At 35.8% G+C, this 15,622-nt stretch overlaps 1 protein-coding gene, 1 long non-coding RNA gene and 1 pseudogene across 2 annotated transcripts in view; 1 reads left to right on the top strand and 2 right to left on the bottom strand.

Annotated features, from left to right (window-relative positions):
- BANK1 (B cell scaffold protein with ankyrin repeats 1) overlaps positions 1-15,622 on the bottom strand; it is a 267,758-nt gene that overhangs the window by 101,144 nt on the left and 150,992 nt on the right. The gene's annotated exons all lie outside the window — the stretch shown is intronic.
- The window catches only part of LOC120591247 (uncharacterized), a 20,492-nt gene continuing 5,891 nt past the window's right edge, over positions 1,022-15,622 (bottom strand). The window contains exon 3 of the long non-coding RNA XR_005649870.1: positions 1,022-6,056. This is a non-coding gene — a long non-coding RNA (uncharacterized LOC120591247). The remainder of the gene's footprint in view (positions 6,057-15,622) is intronic.
- LOC120591404 (uncharacterized) lies at positions 7,944-8,061 on the top strand (annotated as a pseudogene).

The raw sequence follows: 15,622 nt of genomic DNA, 5'->3' as shown, positions 1-15,622 counted from the left end.
TTCTTAGTTCATGTAACATGTATCAAAATACTTTTAACTACTTACACCAATCAAATAATATCTGAGACTTCACTTTTGTCAATATGCTTCTCCTTATGCCGACTTTTAAATTAATTCATAATTAATTGCAAGGAGGCATTTTCATTAGCCAAAGACAATTTCTTTTCCATTTCACTTACATTAACAAACACAAACTCCATATACATTTCAAATGACAACTTTCTAGTTTGATTTTTTTCAGACTTTTGCATTTCTATTTCTTCAAGATCAAGTACAGAGAAGGGTCCTATAGTTTAGGATCCTTATATGACCCTGTGGTCTGAATTTTGATCCAATTCCCAGAGAAAGCAGAACATTCAATCTTTATCAAACACAAGAAGCTCCAAGCCACACCTAAGCATGCTGAGAACAGTGTGTGGTGAAGGCTGCTCTCCTTCCCGGAGCTCAAGACTCAGACATGATCTCACAACGGCTTTCTTTGTTTTCAGAAACCTTCAACAATTACAAACATCTGGGAGAGGGGCCTGGTTGCTCATCAATTCTCTACTGCCATCATCACCTTTGGTATTCTCATTCTTAATAAAATTTTAGCATCACATCATTTTCAAAATATCCTTTCATTATTTTGCAGTCAATTCTCTTTCTCATGAGTAAGAGTTTTATCTATTTGGATTTTCCTCTCTCTTCCTCTTGCATAAGAAATTTTTTAGCTATGTGAGAAAAAATCCTTACTGATTTTTATTTCTTTTCTCTGTAATCCCCTGCAATTTAAAAACTTTCCATTTCATAATCAAATTGGTCTCATTTTCTTCTTCAGCAGTGCCCTGTACTTTTATTCTCTAGAAGCCGAGGCTCCACTCCTCACCCTGTTACTACTTCACCCTGCAGCCAGTGGGACATCCTGTCGCGTTCAGCTCTGCAGCTGCCTCAGAGTCTGCAGCAGGAAGCCATTTCTTTCTACTGGTACACTCTGCAGTTTACTTTCAAGACTACATTTTGTTCACTAAAAAAAGAGAAAAAAACTTTTCTGTAAAATTCCACCTCATACCTCAATTTTTTTATATAGACCCAAATCTAGCCAAAACTTCGTTGGGAGAGTCTGTAACATTACCATGCCACTTCTGCAGTCACATCGCGATGTTCTTTACATTTCGTGCTTAAATTGAATATATCATTTTCATTTTCATTCTGTGGCTGTTTAACAAATGCTTCCCAGCAATTTTGTGGCTTTCCAATATACTTATTTTAACATTTGTCATGTATCATTCCCAAAAGATTAAATCAAATTATTTCTTGCTGGCAATTTGAATTGCAGTAAACATACTTTTGGACATAGTTCCCAATGCATCGTTGATGCCCTCCCCTCCTTACTGCTTATGTTGTCTCTTACGAGGGCATTTCTTATTGTCATCTATGTATCTTACTCTGACATAAAATTGTTTCAAAGGCTGTGTAAATTTTTTTTTCTCCTTCAGAGACTCACATATGTTCCTTTGTTACCAGCGTTTCTCTTCTTTCGATGCCAGGCCACCACCAGCTTTATCTCATCTCTTGCTTTCTCTAAAGCTATGTCTAGGCAATTGGTTGCTTAAAAACACCTAAGCTTTACTTTTTTGTGTCTTATTCTCAATCATCCTAAAATTTGTTTCTACACCGCTGCTTAATTTTAACTTTACTTCTCCTAACAAACCTCTTGGTTTTGTTTCCCCAGTGACCTTTCATGCTTACTACCTTAGCTTGGTCCTTTCCTCATGAGTAATAGCTGAGTGCAGGTTTAAGCCAAAAGAAGCAGCACATAAGAGTGGAATTCAGACACTATGAGATATGAAGCTCCATCCTACTATATACGTATGAGCTGCGCGATCTTAAAACTTTCAGAGCAACATCTTTTCAGTAAAACAACAAAATTAGGATAATTATAAAGACCTTGTGGGTTTATCAAATTCAACGTTATTTTCTCTGAATACCTACTCCATATCCCCTCCTCAATTTGATCACATCTATCGCTCCCTCTTCTACGCTGCTCTGTACCTCTTAAGTTTTCCAGCACCACATTGAGACCATTGTAACTGTTTCTCCAAAGACAGTGAAGAGGTTGTAAATATGAATTCTGGAGCCATAATCTTGAGCATGAGTCTTGGTCCTGAATTGTTAAACACCGTTTGTAATTTCCTTGCACTCTTTGTCTCAGTTTTCTCATCTATACAATGAGGAATGTAGTAGCACTAACATCCTATGACTGTTGTAGAAATGAATTAATGCACGTAAAGGACTTAACATAGTGCCTGGCACATAGTAACTACTTAGTAAACATTAGGACTCTCATTGAATTGTAACCTTTTTGATGGCAACATTTCAGTCCCATCATTTATTTCTTCCTAGCAGCAAGCTTATTGCCTAGAATAAGTGCTCAATCAATGCTTAATGAATTGGAATAAGGTGAGTGAAAGCATGCTTGGTGGTTCATGTAAGGGCGCTTGACAGATGTTTATTCTCGCTGTGACAAGTTTTATTAACTTCCTTGTAGGATAAGTGAGCACTGTGATCCTGATTTGGAGAAAGTGTATCACAGAAAAGCTGTGTGTATTTGGTAGCCCACGACCTGGAATTCAAGTGTACTGAAACAAGGTGTCCTCGATGTCAGGCTAAAAGATGCCGCTTCAGGAACTGACTGTGGGTCTTTTTCAGCTCTCACATCTTAGCCAGTGGTTAATATTTCTTCTCTTTGAAGATGTTTTCATGTGATTTATTCTGACTTTTTGTGAGCCAAGACACAGCATGGGCTGTGGCTGGCAGTTTGAAAGGTGTCTGAGATCACTTGAGGTTCCAATCTATTTCTAAATCAAAGACTAATGAAATATCATTGAATAAAAAGAAGTACTTGATATATATAAGAGTCAAACAACTTGCTTTTCTTCTTATCCATAATTTTAGAATCTTGGAAAAACTAATAGAATTGCATTAACCACATTCTACGTTAACCATGCTCCATGATGTCTACCACAGACAGATGAAATAATTTATTGCTATTGTTAATTAAATGACATACTTGTGATCCAACTTTTCTAGACAGAAAACTCTTGCCTTGCTTCCTGGTATTAAAAGGAAGCCTAATAAACATTTCCTAAAACCAAAATCAAGTATTTATTTCAGAACCTTCCTTACATTATCACCTCTGTTTTGTAAAAAAAGAAGAAGATGGAGGAAAGAAAGAGAAAAGTTGTTGGGAAAAGGAAAAGTAGAGTAAAACATTCAATGAGTGGTTACAGGTACTAAGTTTGAACCGTTTCCTTGAAGTGTTGACTAAAAATAAAATTGCTTCGTGATTGGTATCATAATTTTCAGAAAGCATGAATTTTAATCTTATTGCCATAGAGAAACAAATAAGTAAGAAAAATAAACTTATGTTAGGAAAAACCGTTTGGGAAAACAAATCTTTTAATATTTTGTGTTTATTACTTTACTTGGGTTTCATTTAGCAACAAGCCACAGAATAAATGAATGGATGCTGACTTTGGAATAAGAGGGCTACCAAGCCTTCCTGAATATCATAAGGTTATGAATTAGTTCAACATGCATTATTCTAGTATGGCTTAAACTATTCATAAAATGGGAATTGCTGAAGAAAGTTCATATCAGTACAACTGAAAATTATCGGAACTTACATGACAATATTGCTAGATAATCAGAAAACTCAGTGGGTGCTCAACCATCTAGGTCTATCGCCATGAGTTTCAAACATAAGGAGCTGGGGCTTTTGCAGAGAAGCCCCAAACACTGTGGTATTACAGGAACCACTTTCTGAGAAATAAGGTTCATTCATGGACCACAGTCTACATGGCTTCATAGAGAAATGTGCCTAGTTTGTCAGTGTCTTAGCTACGAGACTGTTTTAAATGAAGAATAGGTCGACATGCAAACTCAGTCTAAAATCTTTAGATCTCAGAGAAGCCTTATTCTTGTGGCGCTGTAGCATTTAATTAAGAAGAAACAGGTTTTACATCACCAGGACTTGTAACACTACTTGTTACATTTGCTTCAGTCCAGACCTAGCTGTTTGTACACTCTTGTGACACTGCTTTTTATTTAGGTGGTTATGCAATGTAGAAACATTGCAGTGGAGAGTGGCAAAAGCTATTTTGTTTCTTCTGGGTATCAAAAGCCTGCTTTTTTAGACAGAAAATGCTTTCCCTATGTTTTTGAGTAATAAGAAACAAGTTAAAGGGCAGATGGCTTTCAGATATTATAAATAGAAATAGGTCAGTATTTTGTCTATCTGTTCCTTCATTAGAATACTTCTTTTATACTTTCGTTAACTTTCATCTCTAATAGAAAAAATAGTTGTGCTTCTCCATCCCTAAGGAAGAGGAAAAGATTATTTCTGTAAAGAAGTTATTCAATGCAAAGCCTTTGTGAAAAATGATACTCTGTTATAGCTTTTAATATAAATGGATTTTGTAAGTTTCATAATTGAACTCCAAGGTACATACTAGTTAAATTTGTAACATTACGTGCCTATAATATATAAAATTAAATAATAAAAATAAGATGACATTTTCCCCCAAAGTAGAACATTTTAACAGTCAGAAGAGAAAGCAATTACAATTCTAGTTCTAGAGATCAGTTAATATTTTTAAGAATTTTTTTGTTTCTGTGGGGCTATGTGATGGTGCATTTTTAAGGTAAAGTAAAAGGACTATTCACCAGGAAGAAATCGAATAGAAATTTTTATGAGCATATAAGAAGCCTGTGTTCTGTCGACTTCATCATCTAATTACCCTATCAGTGAAGGACGGCCAACCAATTTCTGTCCATCCATGATTAATGATACAGCATTGGGATGAATAGAAAATGGAACCTGCTCTCCCACCCTGGATAGATTCCAGGTTCAAGACACTTGATTATTAGATGAATAAAAACATGTATATTGAACTCTCTATCAGCACACAAGGAAGCAGCACTAGATGCTACATAAGATACAAAGATGACAAAATAGAGCCCCTGTCTCCAACTCATTCACAGTCTAGCAGTTGATGTCAAATGACTGGCACAAAAAAGTATTATGAGAGCTATCAATGTAAGATGAGGTTTCAGAGGAGGAAACACTGAAAGGATGTTAAGAATATTAGGAAAAGATTTATGGAAAGGAAGAACTTGAAGGATGGACTGCTTTTGGCAGGTTGAAGTGTGGAGGTGAAGACAAGAATGCTGAAGGTAGATAGGAGGCTTGAAAGCAAGAGAGTTAATTCAGCACAGAGTATGCGGACAGGCCTCAGATAAATGGTTTAGTTTAAGATTTACTTCTTCCAAAATGAAAATCACTGGTGTTGTTGTGCCTATGGTTTAAGGAGTATTGCAGCTCATAGTAGAATGAATTAAAATAACACAGAATCTCTTGATGAAAATTTTGGAAACCCTAGAGAATTAATGAATAAGCAAGATAGACTGGGTGACAAATCCAAAATTAAAGTAGTGACAACAAAAGTTGCCCTATAGGTCAATAATAACCAGAAAAAAATATAATTACAGTTGCATTTGTATGAATAATAATGTTGCTGGATATGAGTCTCATAACAAGAGTCCAAGGTCTAAAATGGAGAAAATTATAAAACATTAAGAAGGATGTTAAGAAAAATCAAATAATCGGAGGGGTGTGTGTGTGTGTGTGTGTGTGTGTGTGTGTGTGTGTGTATCTTACTTCTGAAGAGAAAGATTCAACATTTTAAAGACCTCAAATTTAATACAGGTAAGTCAAAATATCAGTTAATAACTGTAAGTGCAAGAGGTCTCTTAAAATTCTAGAAATGCTAAGCTTTTATTGGGAGAATACTCACAGTCATTTTCAAAAGAAAGACTAATTTGGCAGGACATACCTATGCAGATATAAAAATGCTATAAAACTATAGTAGATAGGATTGTGTAGCACTGGCAAAAGTCTCTGCGAAGAACAACAGAAAAATATTGTAAGTGCAAAACATACTAATATATACATTAGAATGTAGAATGGCATTTCACTAGATGAAACTATCACTAGAGAAAGTTAGATAACAAATACACTGTTGTAACAAGGCAAATTTGTATATCTGAGGGCAAAAATTTGATAATATTCTCATAATTTAACTATTTATACCTGTAGTGTAACAATTCCATATAGACATACCAATGATGATTTAATTATAGCATTACACATAATAAAAAAATGATTGGGAACAATGTAAACATATACTAACAGGAGACTAGAGAAATTATTGTATTCCAATACTCTGGAATACTACACGTCCATTAAAAAAAATATATCGGAAAGGAAATATTGACCATATATTCAAATAGAAAAAGGCCTTTTGTTTAGAGCATGCTTTTAATTGGTTGAGGCCAGTATGAAGAAAAGCAGGATCAAAGACAGCTCAAAAATATCCATTCGACTTCACATAAAGGGGAAAATGGTGGAGTCATTAAAAAAAAAAGTGATATAGGAGTGAGGAGTTGGTTTGGTGGAGGTGGAGAACTAAATTTTTAAATGTCAACAGCTCAGATTGGTGAATTCGTTAAGAAGGCAATTGCAAGAGAATGTCGGTGAAGAGTTTGAAAAAGACAGATATTTGGAGTCATCTACATAAGGATGAAAGTTGAATCACAGTGGACCAGTTTCCTGTAATGGTAGAGAAGGCAGAAAAAAATGTTGTCCCAAGACAAAACACTAGCAATGCCTATGTTTAGGCAAGAAGAGAAGGCAAGAAATAACACAGAGTATGAGAACCAGAGACGATGGTGGAAATCTTGGTCTGCTGGATGCTGTTGGGCTGACATAACAGAGTCTAAGGAGGGTGAACCATGTCATGTGCTAAAGAGAGAAGTCCACCAAAGCAACTCTGAACAAAAGTGACTGACATTGGAGTTATCGATAACCTTTGAGAGAACAATCTAGGAGAATGAGTGATAAGAAAAGACTGATTGCAAGGGAGTGGGTGCTAGCATCCCAATTATATATTTGACATATCTTCACTTGCTTTGTTACCCTTCTAATTATTTCATCAGCGAGGCAGCAGAAATGGATTTGATATAAAGGAATGAAACAGCAATGACAGTAAAATTATTCCTGGTGATTGAACTTACATAAAGAGGCACCTGCAGGCCTACCTATAAAATTTTCCAATTTATTCACTAGACACTCCAATATATAACTTAGCAGGGTAAACTGTTTCTCATTCTTAAGGGACCCAGTTGGATGGAGCTGAGAGGCTAAGGGTAAGGCAGAGGATGATAATATTTTAAATTGCACTGTAGGGGCTGTATTTACTTTATCTAGTAAAGAACATAAATGAAATGAGACATTTCTCTAATCTATCTGAAACCTTTAGTTTCCTTTTTCACCTAAAGCAAACTGACTTTTTAAAGAACCATTTATTTGCTTTAGATTTTCCTCAAAATAATCTATTTCCAAATAATAGTTTGACAGTGAAATCAATGTGATCACAAAAAATGCAGGCAGAGTGTGACTATGAAGAAGATTAAGGAGATTCTAAGAAGAGAAGAAACTTTCTTAGTCGAATAAAAGGAAAGTGACTAAAACTAATATGATTTAACTCACCAGGAAATGAATCTGGACAATACTCTTAGAGTTGGTAGTTTAATGCCTTAATGTGTAGGAGACTTCTCCTAAGTAGCTGAATAAGCTAATAAGAAGACTCTGATCATGACAGGATGATTTGGCAACATGAGAGTCTGGACATGGTAATGCTAACTTTGTTCTGACAAGAATAATGTCATTGTCACCATTTTATTAAACATATCTGTCTACCTAATCAAATTTCATTAAATATTGTATATTAACTTTAGCCTGCCCAATATGCTGCTGTTAATAATGAAAGATTTTAACTTTATCTCTGGATTTTCTCCCACTCAATACTTTGTTTGTATTTTGAAAAGAAATATTTACATTTCTAATCTATGGCCATGCTACTCTGAACAAGCCCGATCCCGTCTGATCTCGAAGCTAAGCAGGGTTGGGCCTGGTTAGTACTTGGATGGGAGACCACCTAGGAAGACCAGGTGCTGTAGGCATAAAAAAAAAAAAAAAAGGGATTGTAAACTGACAAGTTCTTTTGTAATCTGTGAGAGGTCAACCAAGGGTTGCCTCCCCTAAAAAAAAAAAAAAAAATGTACATTTCTATATTTACTGGCAAGTAATTTTTTCCTTATAATCCTAAACAAGTAATCAAAAACTGGGGAGAGAGATTTAAGGAGCATCACTATTTCCCCTGTACGTATTTTCAGCATTTGACCCATATTACCTCCTCCTTTCTTCTCATCTAGTTAAACCTTTTCACTTATAGATGAAGAAACTGAGTTTCTGAGAAGTGACTTGCCTAGGGTCAAGTAGCTTGTTAGTAAAAAAGACAGATCTAAAAATCCTGTCACTTTACTCTAAGTCCTTGCTATTTACATGTATGATAAATTGAATAGTTAGTTAGCCTATTGGTGTTGAATGGCACATAGTTATGCTTTAAAATATGTTTATTGATTAATTATTCATGAAAGTTTATTATGTTTGAGCAAAGCTTTACAGAACAATAAAAAGAAAGCTTAGAATCCGACGAAGACAAACTCCCATAACCACCTCCATTTTCCTTCACCACAGGTAGAATTACTTTCCCTTTCACTGCTTGACCCCTATTAATTTTTCCATTGCATGTTGTCTCAGTCTGTTGCCTCCTCAGATCTCTGCTGCTTTTCCATTGTTTGCTAAATAATCATCTGCACAGTCACACATGTACTTGTGGGTTGTAAACATGCATAGATATGGAATTCAATGTGACTGCCATCACTCTTAACCAGAAGACAGAAAGCTCTCAGTGACCAAAGATTCTTACTGTTTTTAGCCTTCAGTCTCACCATATCGATTGTTACGTAGTTCCCCGTTAATCGCAGAGGAGACGTTTCAAGACTCCCAGTGGATGTCTGAGATCTTGGGTAGTACCCAATCTTATATATATACTCTGTTTTTTTCTATATGTACATACCTATGATAAAGTTTAATTTATAAATTAGGCACAGTAAGAGATTAACAACAAAACTAATAATAGGACAATTACAATTACTATAGTAAAAGTTATGTAAACATGGTCTCTCTTTCTCTCTCTCAAAATATCTTATTGTATTGTATCCACTCTTCTTCCTGGGATGATGTGAGATGATACAATGCCTGTGTGATGAGATGAAGTGAGGTGAATGACGTAGGCCTTGTGACACAGCATTAAACTACTATAAGGTTTACTTGAACACAAGCACTGGGATACTACAACAGTCAATCTGATGACAGACTTGCTACTAAGTGACTAAAGGGGCAGGAGCATGTATGGGCATGGATCCATTGGACAAAGTGATGATTCACGTCCTAGGCAGGGCAGAGTGGAATGGCATAAGATTTCATCATGATACACTGAATGGCACGCGATTTAAAACTTTTAATTGTTTTTCTGAAATTTTCGATTTAATATTTTTGGACCATGGTTGACCATGGGCAACTGAAACCATGGAAAGTAAAACTGCAGATAAAGAGATTACTATACTTGCTTATTTATGAAATTATGAATGACTTAAATGCATCCTTGAGTAGAAAATAAAATCTTTAAGCAGAAGGACAATGATGACTCAATTGTTTTGTATTCATTTTCCTTACAAGTCAGTATAGTACAGTGTAGTAAGAAACCCACGAGCCCCTTAATAGATTTAACTTGCATTTTTAGACTATGGTGATTTGGTGATTTCCAGTAAAAATGTCCTCCTACTTTCCTTTATAAAAGGAACGATGAATAAGAATTAGAGGTTTTATTGCTAGGTCAACTTGTAATCATTCATCTGGACTTCAGTCTTTTCATCTATAAAGTGAGAGAGAGCACTTACCCATTTCTAAGTTCCTTTCCTGTTCTGACAGATGATGGGTTGATATCAGAATCCTGACTCTTGAAGATGAGATCAGGGAAGGGAATGACTTTAAAATTGTGCAGTAGTTTAGCCACAGAAAATTTTTCTTGTCAACCTAGCTCATGATGGATGGATTTCTGCTCCTCCAGCCTTGATCCAAGAAGTTGTGTTAGAGAAAACATCACTTCCATTTAGTGACTGACTGACTGCGTCTGATTAACTAGTCAACGAGACGACCTATTTTGTTAATGCCAAAGGTACTTGCAGATAACATGAGGGACTATACAGGAGAAGTACCCTCTGATACTTTTCTAATCTTTTGTTAGGTGTTGCCATTACTCATTATAATTTTAGCTTTGCCTTAGCATTGTGGGCATTCTCATGCTATTCTTGAATTTTCAAATTCCAAAAAGATGCCCTAACTCAACTTTCCTTTTCTGTATAAATCAGAACATCAGAAATCTACTCTCTAGCAAGATGAATAATAATAGCTTCTAGTATTGAAAGTAAACATTTCTATTTGGACATAAGGTTTCTCTGCTGTATAGTGTGCGCCTTCAACTTTCTGTGCCCTAATTATGAATCCGTGGAGAATGCTGATTTTATAAGACAATGCATGAGTTTTTATACGGCAAAGTGAAATTATCAATACATCACATAATCCTCTCAAAGATTCCAGATAATATATATTCTCAGCTAGTTGAGGTGTAAGAGTTTCTCAAAATACCTGCATTGCCATTCAGTCTACCACTAGAGTCCTGGAATCCAGCCACTGTGCTAGCAGTGAAGCCGTGCTTACTGCATCAGAACTCTGCCGAGCTGAGCATGTATAGAGGATGGATGTCGGTATCCATTATCCACACAGTTGCTTGGGATCCTGCTGACATCCTTGAGCCTATATGCTCAGCTCATCAGAATTCAGTTTGCAACAAGGTAATCATGGTAGAGTGACCATTGCAAGGTAAGTGTAAGTAATGTTTTAAAGAAATGTTAAAGCATATCTTTGAATAGAGGCAGTACTGTGAAATTCTCGGAAAATAACACCAGATGGGCCAAGCTGGCATACAACTGTCAGAAACAGCAAGAAATATTTTAAGCAAAAAAGCTTTGGGGCAGTCTGCAAAGGAAAGAAAAAAAACAACAGTAGGTGTTTTTAACATCCTTTACTAAAAAAGGTATGGGTTTTAATCTCAGACTTGTTTTTAAGTCCCAGCTACTTAACTTACTAGCCTATTTTAGGAAACTACTTAGCAACTTTGAGTCTTAATTTTAAAGAATCTATTTAAAAAATAGGGATGGTAGTGTTTTTCTTATAGTTATTGTGAGGATTCAATAAGTCAAATACATAGCCTAGTGTCCACTACATACCAAATAATAAATAAATAATAAGTATAAATGAACATCGTTATCTATAGAGAAAACCTAGGATAGTTTTCATGTACCCAAAGTGCAGAAAGAAATTTTGGCTTCAAAACTCGTGCTTCCAATTATACTTACATCAAGATCTTCAAATGCAAAGATTAATAAATTAAGTAAAACACCAAAAATAAAAAAAATAAAAAAGGTTCTCACTTTAAGTGCAAAATTGAAATACTTTCAAATTTTCCACATAATTTTGAAGTGTTCAGAAAGGGAAAACGCAATGTCCCAAAAGTTTTTCTTCTAAGTTTCCAGGGTGAGTTCAGCCAGTATATTCTTCATGATGTGTAAACTGCCCCTAAGCCAGTGGGTCATGGTTCACTCATAGACCACAACTCAATGGAGAAGGGCTGTGCATTGCATGTATGGTGGCTTCCTTGGAGAAAGAACACCAACTCATTGTCTGTTAGGCCCAAATAATCACATCAGTGAGCTTACTTGTTATTATTAGAAGAATCAAGCTATTTCAGTAGCAGATAACTGAACTCAGAGACCACAGGAATACAGCCAATTTCAATGCAGGCATCTTCCCAGTCAATGGAATCCTGAAAGAGTGGCTGTGCCACAGAAGGCAGGAGAGGATGAACAGACGAGCCCAAGCTAGTCACACTACCTAACTAAAATGCTGAGATATAGCTCAAATGGTTCAGATTTTAAAATAATATTTAATATTTTAGAATATAATTTTCTATGTGATATTTTGGGACTACATAAAAATATAATTTGGGGGCTCAAAATAAGTAAGACTATTCTAGCAATTAAACCATTAAAACCAGAAATGTATTTCTCTGCAAGGTATTTCTTGCTTTGAGCAAAACAATGCAAAACTAAAGAAGATTTTGTATTTATCTTCTCATTAGTACATATAGTTTCTAGTGGAATTAAGCTTATAGCTGATAGGAAAGAATAGAGTTGCTACACATATCATCATAGGGAAAAAATGGCCATGGAACCTTGAGAAGGTGATGATGGGTAATGCTCTTTCTGAATGGAGCAGCAGTGGAGCCTGGAAAAGATCAAGGTGTCTGTCAGGAGAACTGTGTTCTTGCAAGGCCCCTGCTGTTAAATCACTTGATATTCAGTAACTCATGTGCCTCTCCTATAATTGTCAGTTTTCCATTTGTACTATGAGGGCTCTGTGGTTTCTCCTTTATACATAATTCTTCTCTCAAAGGAAAAAAAAAATATTGAGCAATTTCTCTGTAAATTTCAAATAGGCAGATTTTTTTTTAATTCTGTGTGTTCTACCTTGGCAGTAAGGCAGAGCAAGGCAGGGACTGAGCAGGAGTGATGAAAGCTGGAAGGTTTTTTGATTTGCTCTCCAGATAAGCAGAGAGCTTAAGTTTGAGTTAGCCTGGCACTTCTCCAGGTTTGGACATTATCTTCAAGTAATACACTCTAAGCTGTGATCAACTCGATGCACTTTTAGTAGTTTATTACCAAGGGGACTGCCCAAACTGCCTGAAATAGATGATGTCTAGGGCCTCCAGGTGAGTGAGGGTCACTTGTTTCAGTCCTCACCTCTGTTTTTTGAAACTGTAATTTAAAAGAAGAATGAAAAAAAACAGGAAATAAGGTGGTATTAAAATTACCTGAATATTTAGAATGTTGTGAAGGCAAAGATGATGATTAAAAACAAGATGATGGGCTTGGTTTCCATGGAATACAGGATAGAGTCATACGAGGAAACAGAGGTCACTCAGTCCTGCCATCTGCCTACAATAGGGTCCCACACTGGCAACTCCACTTTTGCTTAAACATTTCAGTGATAGGAAACATGTTTCTTGGAAAGAAACCCATTTCTGGTTTTATGTTTTGTTGTAGTCCCAAATATCGTATAGAAAATTATATTTTAAAATAGTTAATATTATTTTTAATAAAATGAGTAGCATTTTAAAAGTCCCTTAGCAATTATTTTGAAAATGCTTATTTTGGAAATATTTTAGTTTTCTTTTTGGCTTAACAGTTATCGAGCACTCCTTATACAGATGCTGTGGTAAACATTTTACATCAACTATCTCGTTTAATCTCTACAAAAAGATATGATATAGGCACTATTATGTCCATTTTATGGATTAAGAAATGTGAGTGTTTTCTCTCTGGAAATACGTATAGTTAATTTATGGAACTGGAATAATAACACAGATTTAATCATAAAGTTATTAAATGATTTTCTAGCTTATTTTGCTTTAATATAGATTCTTACATGTCATTTCTAAGTGGAGACATTTTGAAATTCAAAATGTCGATGATCTTACATAACTTTAACCAATGAAAGGAGCAGGGAAGAGACAATTTTCTCCTCAGGAAGAAACTGAGTATCAAATTCCTGTTACGTAACTATGCTGTGTTATCTTTCAAGAGGTTTATGGTAGAATAGCATACAGGGCACAATTTTTCTTGTTTTATATGCTGCAATAACAGCTTAAGTGCTAAAGTCCATGATATAAAAAGAAAAGAAACAATGGCTCTAGCTACATGGTGGAATTATAGATAGAAAGGACATCTAAACTGCACTAGGAAATGAAAATCAAGTTTATGTCAGTAACACTGGGAAACAGGAAGAGATCTGATCTGAGACCTGATTATTTTTTTGCTTATCTAAATCTAGAAGGAATCTTTTGAACAATCTACTGATGGTACATCAGTAAATACGATGGCTGGGCCAGAAAGCTATGTATTCCTGTGTTAACTATAGCATCTCTCTTAGTAATGACTTTATTGCTGTTTCTGGCTGCTCATTTGGTCTAATGTGTTCTCTTGCTGCACCGTTGCTTGTGTGTGTGTAATAGCTCATCTGTCACCTTCCTTTCTGGAGAACCTGTCACTGTAGCATTTATGAGCTGTAAATGAGGACTACATACTTTATACCCACAGAGCTAACATATTAACATAATCCTTCATTAAGAAGGTTTCTTTTTTCCTTTCATTAATTAATGCAACTCCTGCCTACCGGTCGCCGACCTTTACATTTCTAATGTTTGGCTCTACAAACCATACATTGCTCTTCATGAAAAACAAGCAAAAATTTGGAAAATATTTTTTCTGGTGCTCAAAACTGCTGTCTCATCTAGCTGTGGGAGATTCCTTTTTGGTAAAATGCAAGATTCTCTCCCTTTGTGATTTTAATGAGTGCGGCATTAAATAAAATGTGTCTATTATATTTCAAATAATCGCATGTGGTTTTTAAAATTCTACTCAGAAAACTGATCACATGTTTGGTGGATTGTGGTGACAATCAACTTAGAAAAATTTACAAAACTCAGTGGATTTAGGTCCATGGGTATATATATCTTTTTCCCTACTAGCATCTTGGTATTTCCGTTGTCAAATTGCCAGGCCTCCGAGCTCTTGCTCAGTCTCTTCCCACTGTTAATCCAGTCACCTCACTGGTTTGGCTGCTTAACAGAAGAGAGTTCTTGTATCTTGGAGTTCACCACCACCTTTCCTAGGCATAAAGATGTTTACCAAGGGCTTCATTTGAACTTGATATTCTTAGTGTGTGCAGAAGTCAGAAGAGTGAGACCTCACAGATGAGCCCTAAATTCGCCAAAATGTGGAAATCACCTTCTTTATTTTCTCGAAGTGAGGTTTCATGAGGAGGATGTTGTGAGTTGAACGGTATCCCTCCACCCTCTACCCCCTCATCAAAAAAGATATGTTTCAGTCTAACTCTGCGACCTTGTTTTGAAATGGCAGATGTAATCAAGTTTAGATGAGTTCATACTTTATTAGGATGTGTCCTAGGTTCAGTGACTGATGTCCTTTAAAGAGGGCCATATAAAGACAAAGACACACAGAGATACATGCAAGGAGAATGCCATGAGATGACAAGGAACACCAAGAATTGCCAGCAACCTCCAGAGCTTGGAGAGAGCCATGGAAGAGGTTCTCCCTCAGAGCCTTGATGAGGAGCCAATCTTGCTGACACCTTGATTTCATACATCTAGCCTCCAAGACCATGAGAGAATAGATTTCTATCATTTTAAACTACACATTTTATGGTAATTTGTTACTACAGCTCTAGAAAACAAATACAGAAGGCAAGATGAACAAGATAGAAAAATATTAGGCTCAACATATATACCATCTTATTCATAAAGCAGAAAGCAGTCTCTACTTTTAAAAGGTCACATTGATATGAAAATGAACTATCAGATATTGAGAATCTGCCATTTAGGATGGAAGAAAGTAGGTGTAGCAGGAGAAAGGCATGCAGCGGCATACTTCATCTGCTCTAGTTCAGAACACTTGTTTTTCTTTTTTCCTTCCTTCCTTC

The sequence above is a fragment of the Pteropus medius genome, unplaced genomic scaffold (assembly GCF_902729225.1).
Source record: "Pteropus medius unplaced genomic scaffold, Ma_sr-lr_union100, whole genome shotgun sequence".
In the NCBI taxonomy this organism is placed as follows: domain Eukaryota; kingdom Metazoa; phylum Chordata; class Mammalia; order Chiroptera; family Pteropodidae; genus Pteropus; species Pteropus medius.
This window is presented reverse-complemented; position numbering and strand designations above follow the sequence as displayed.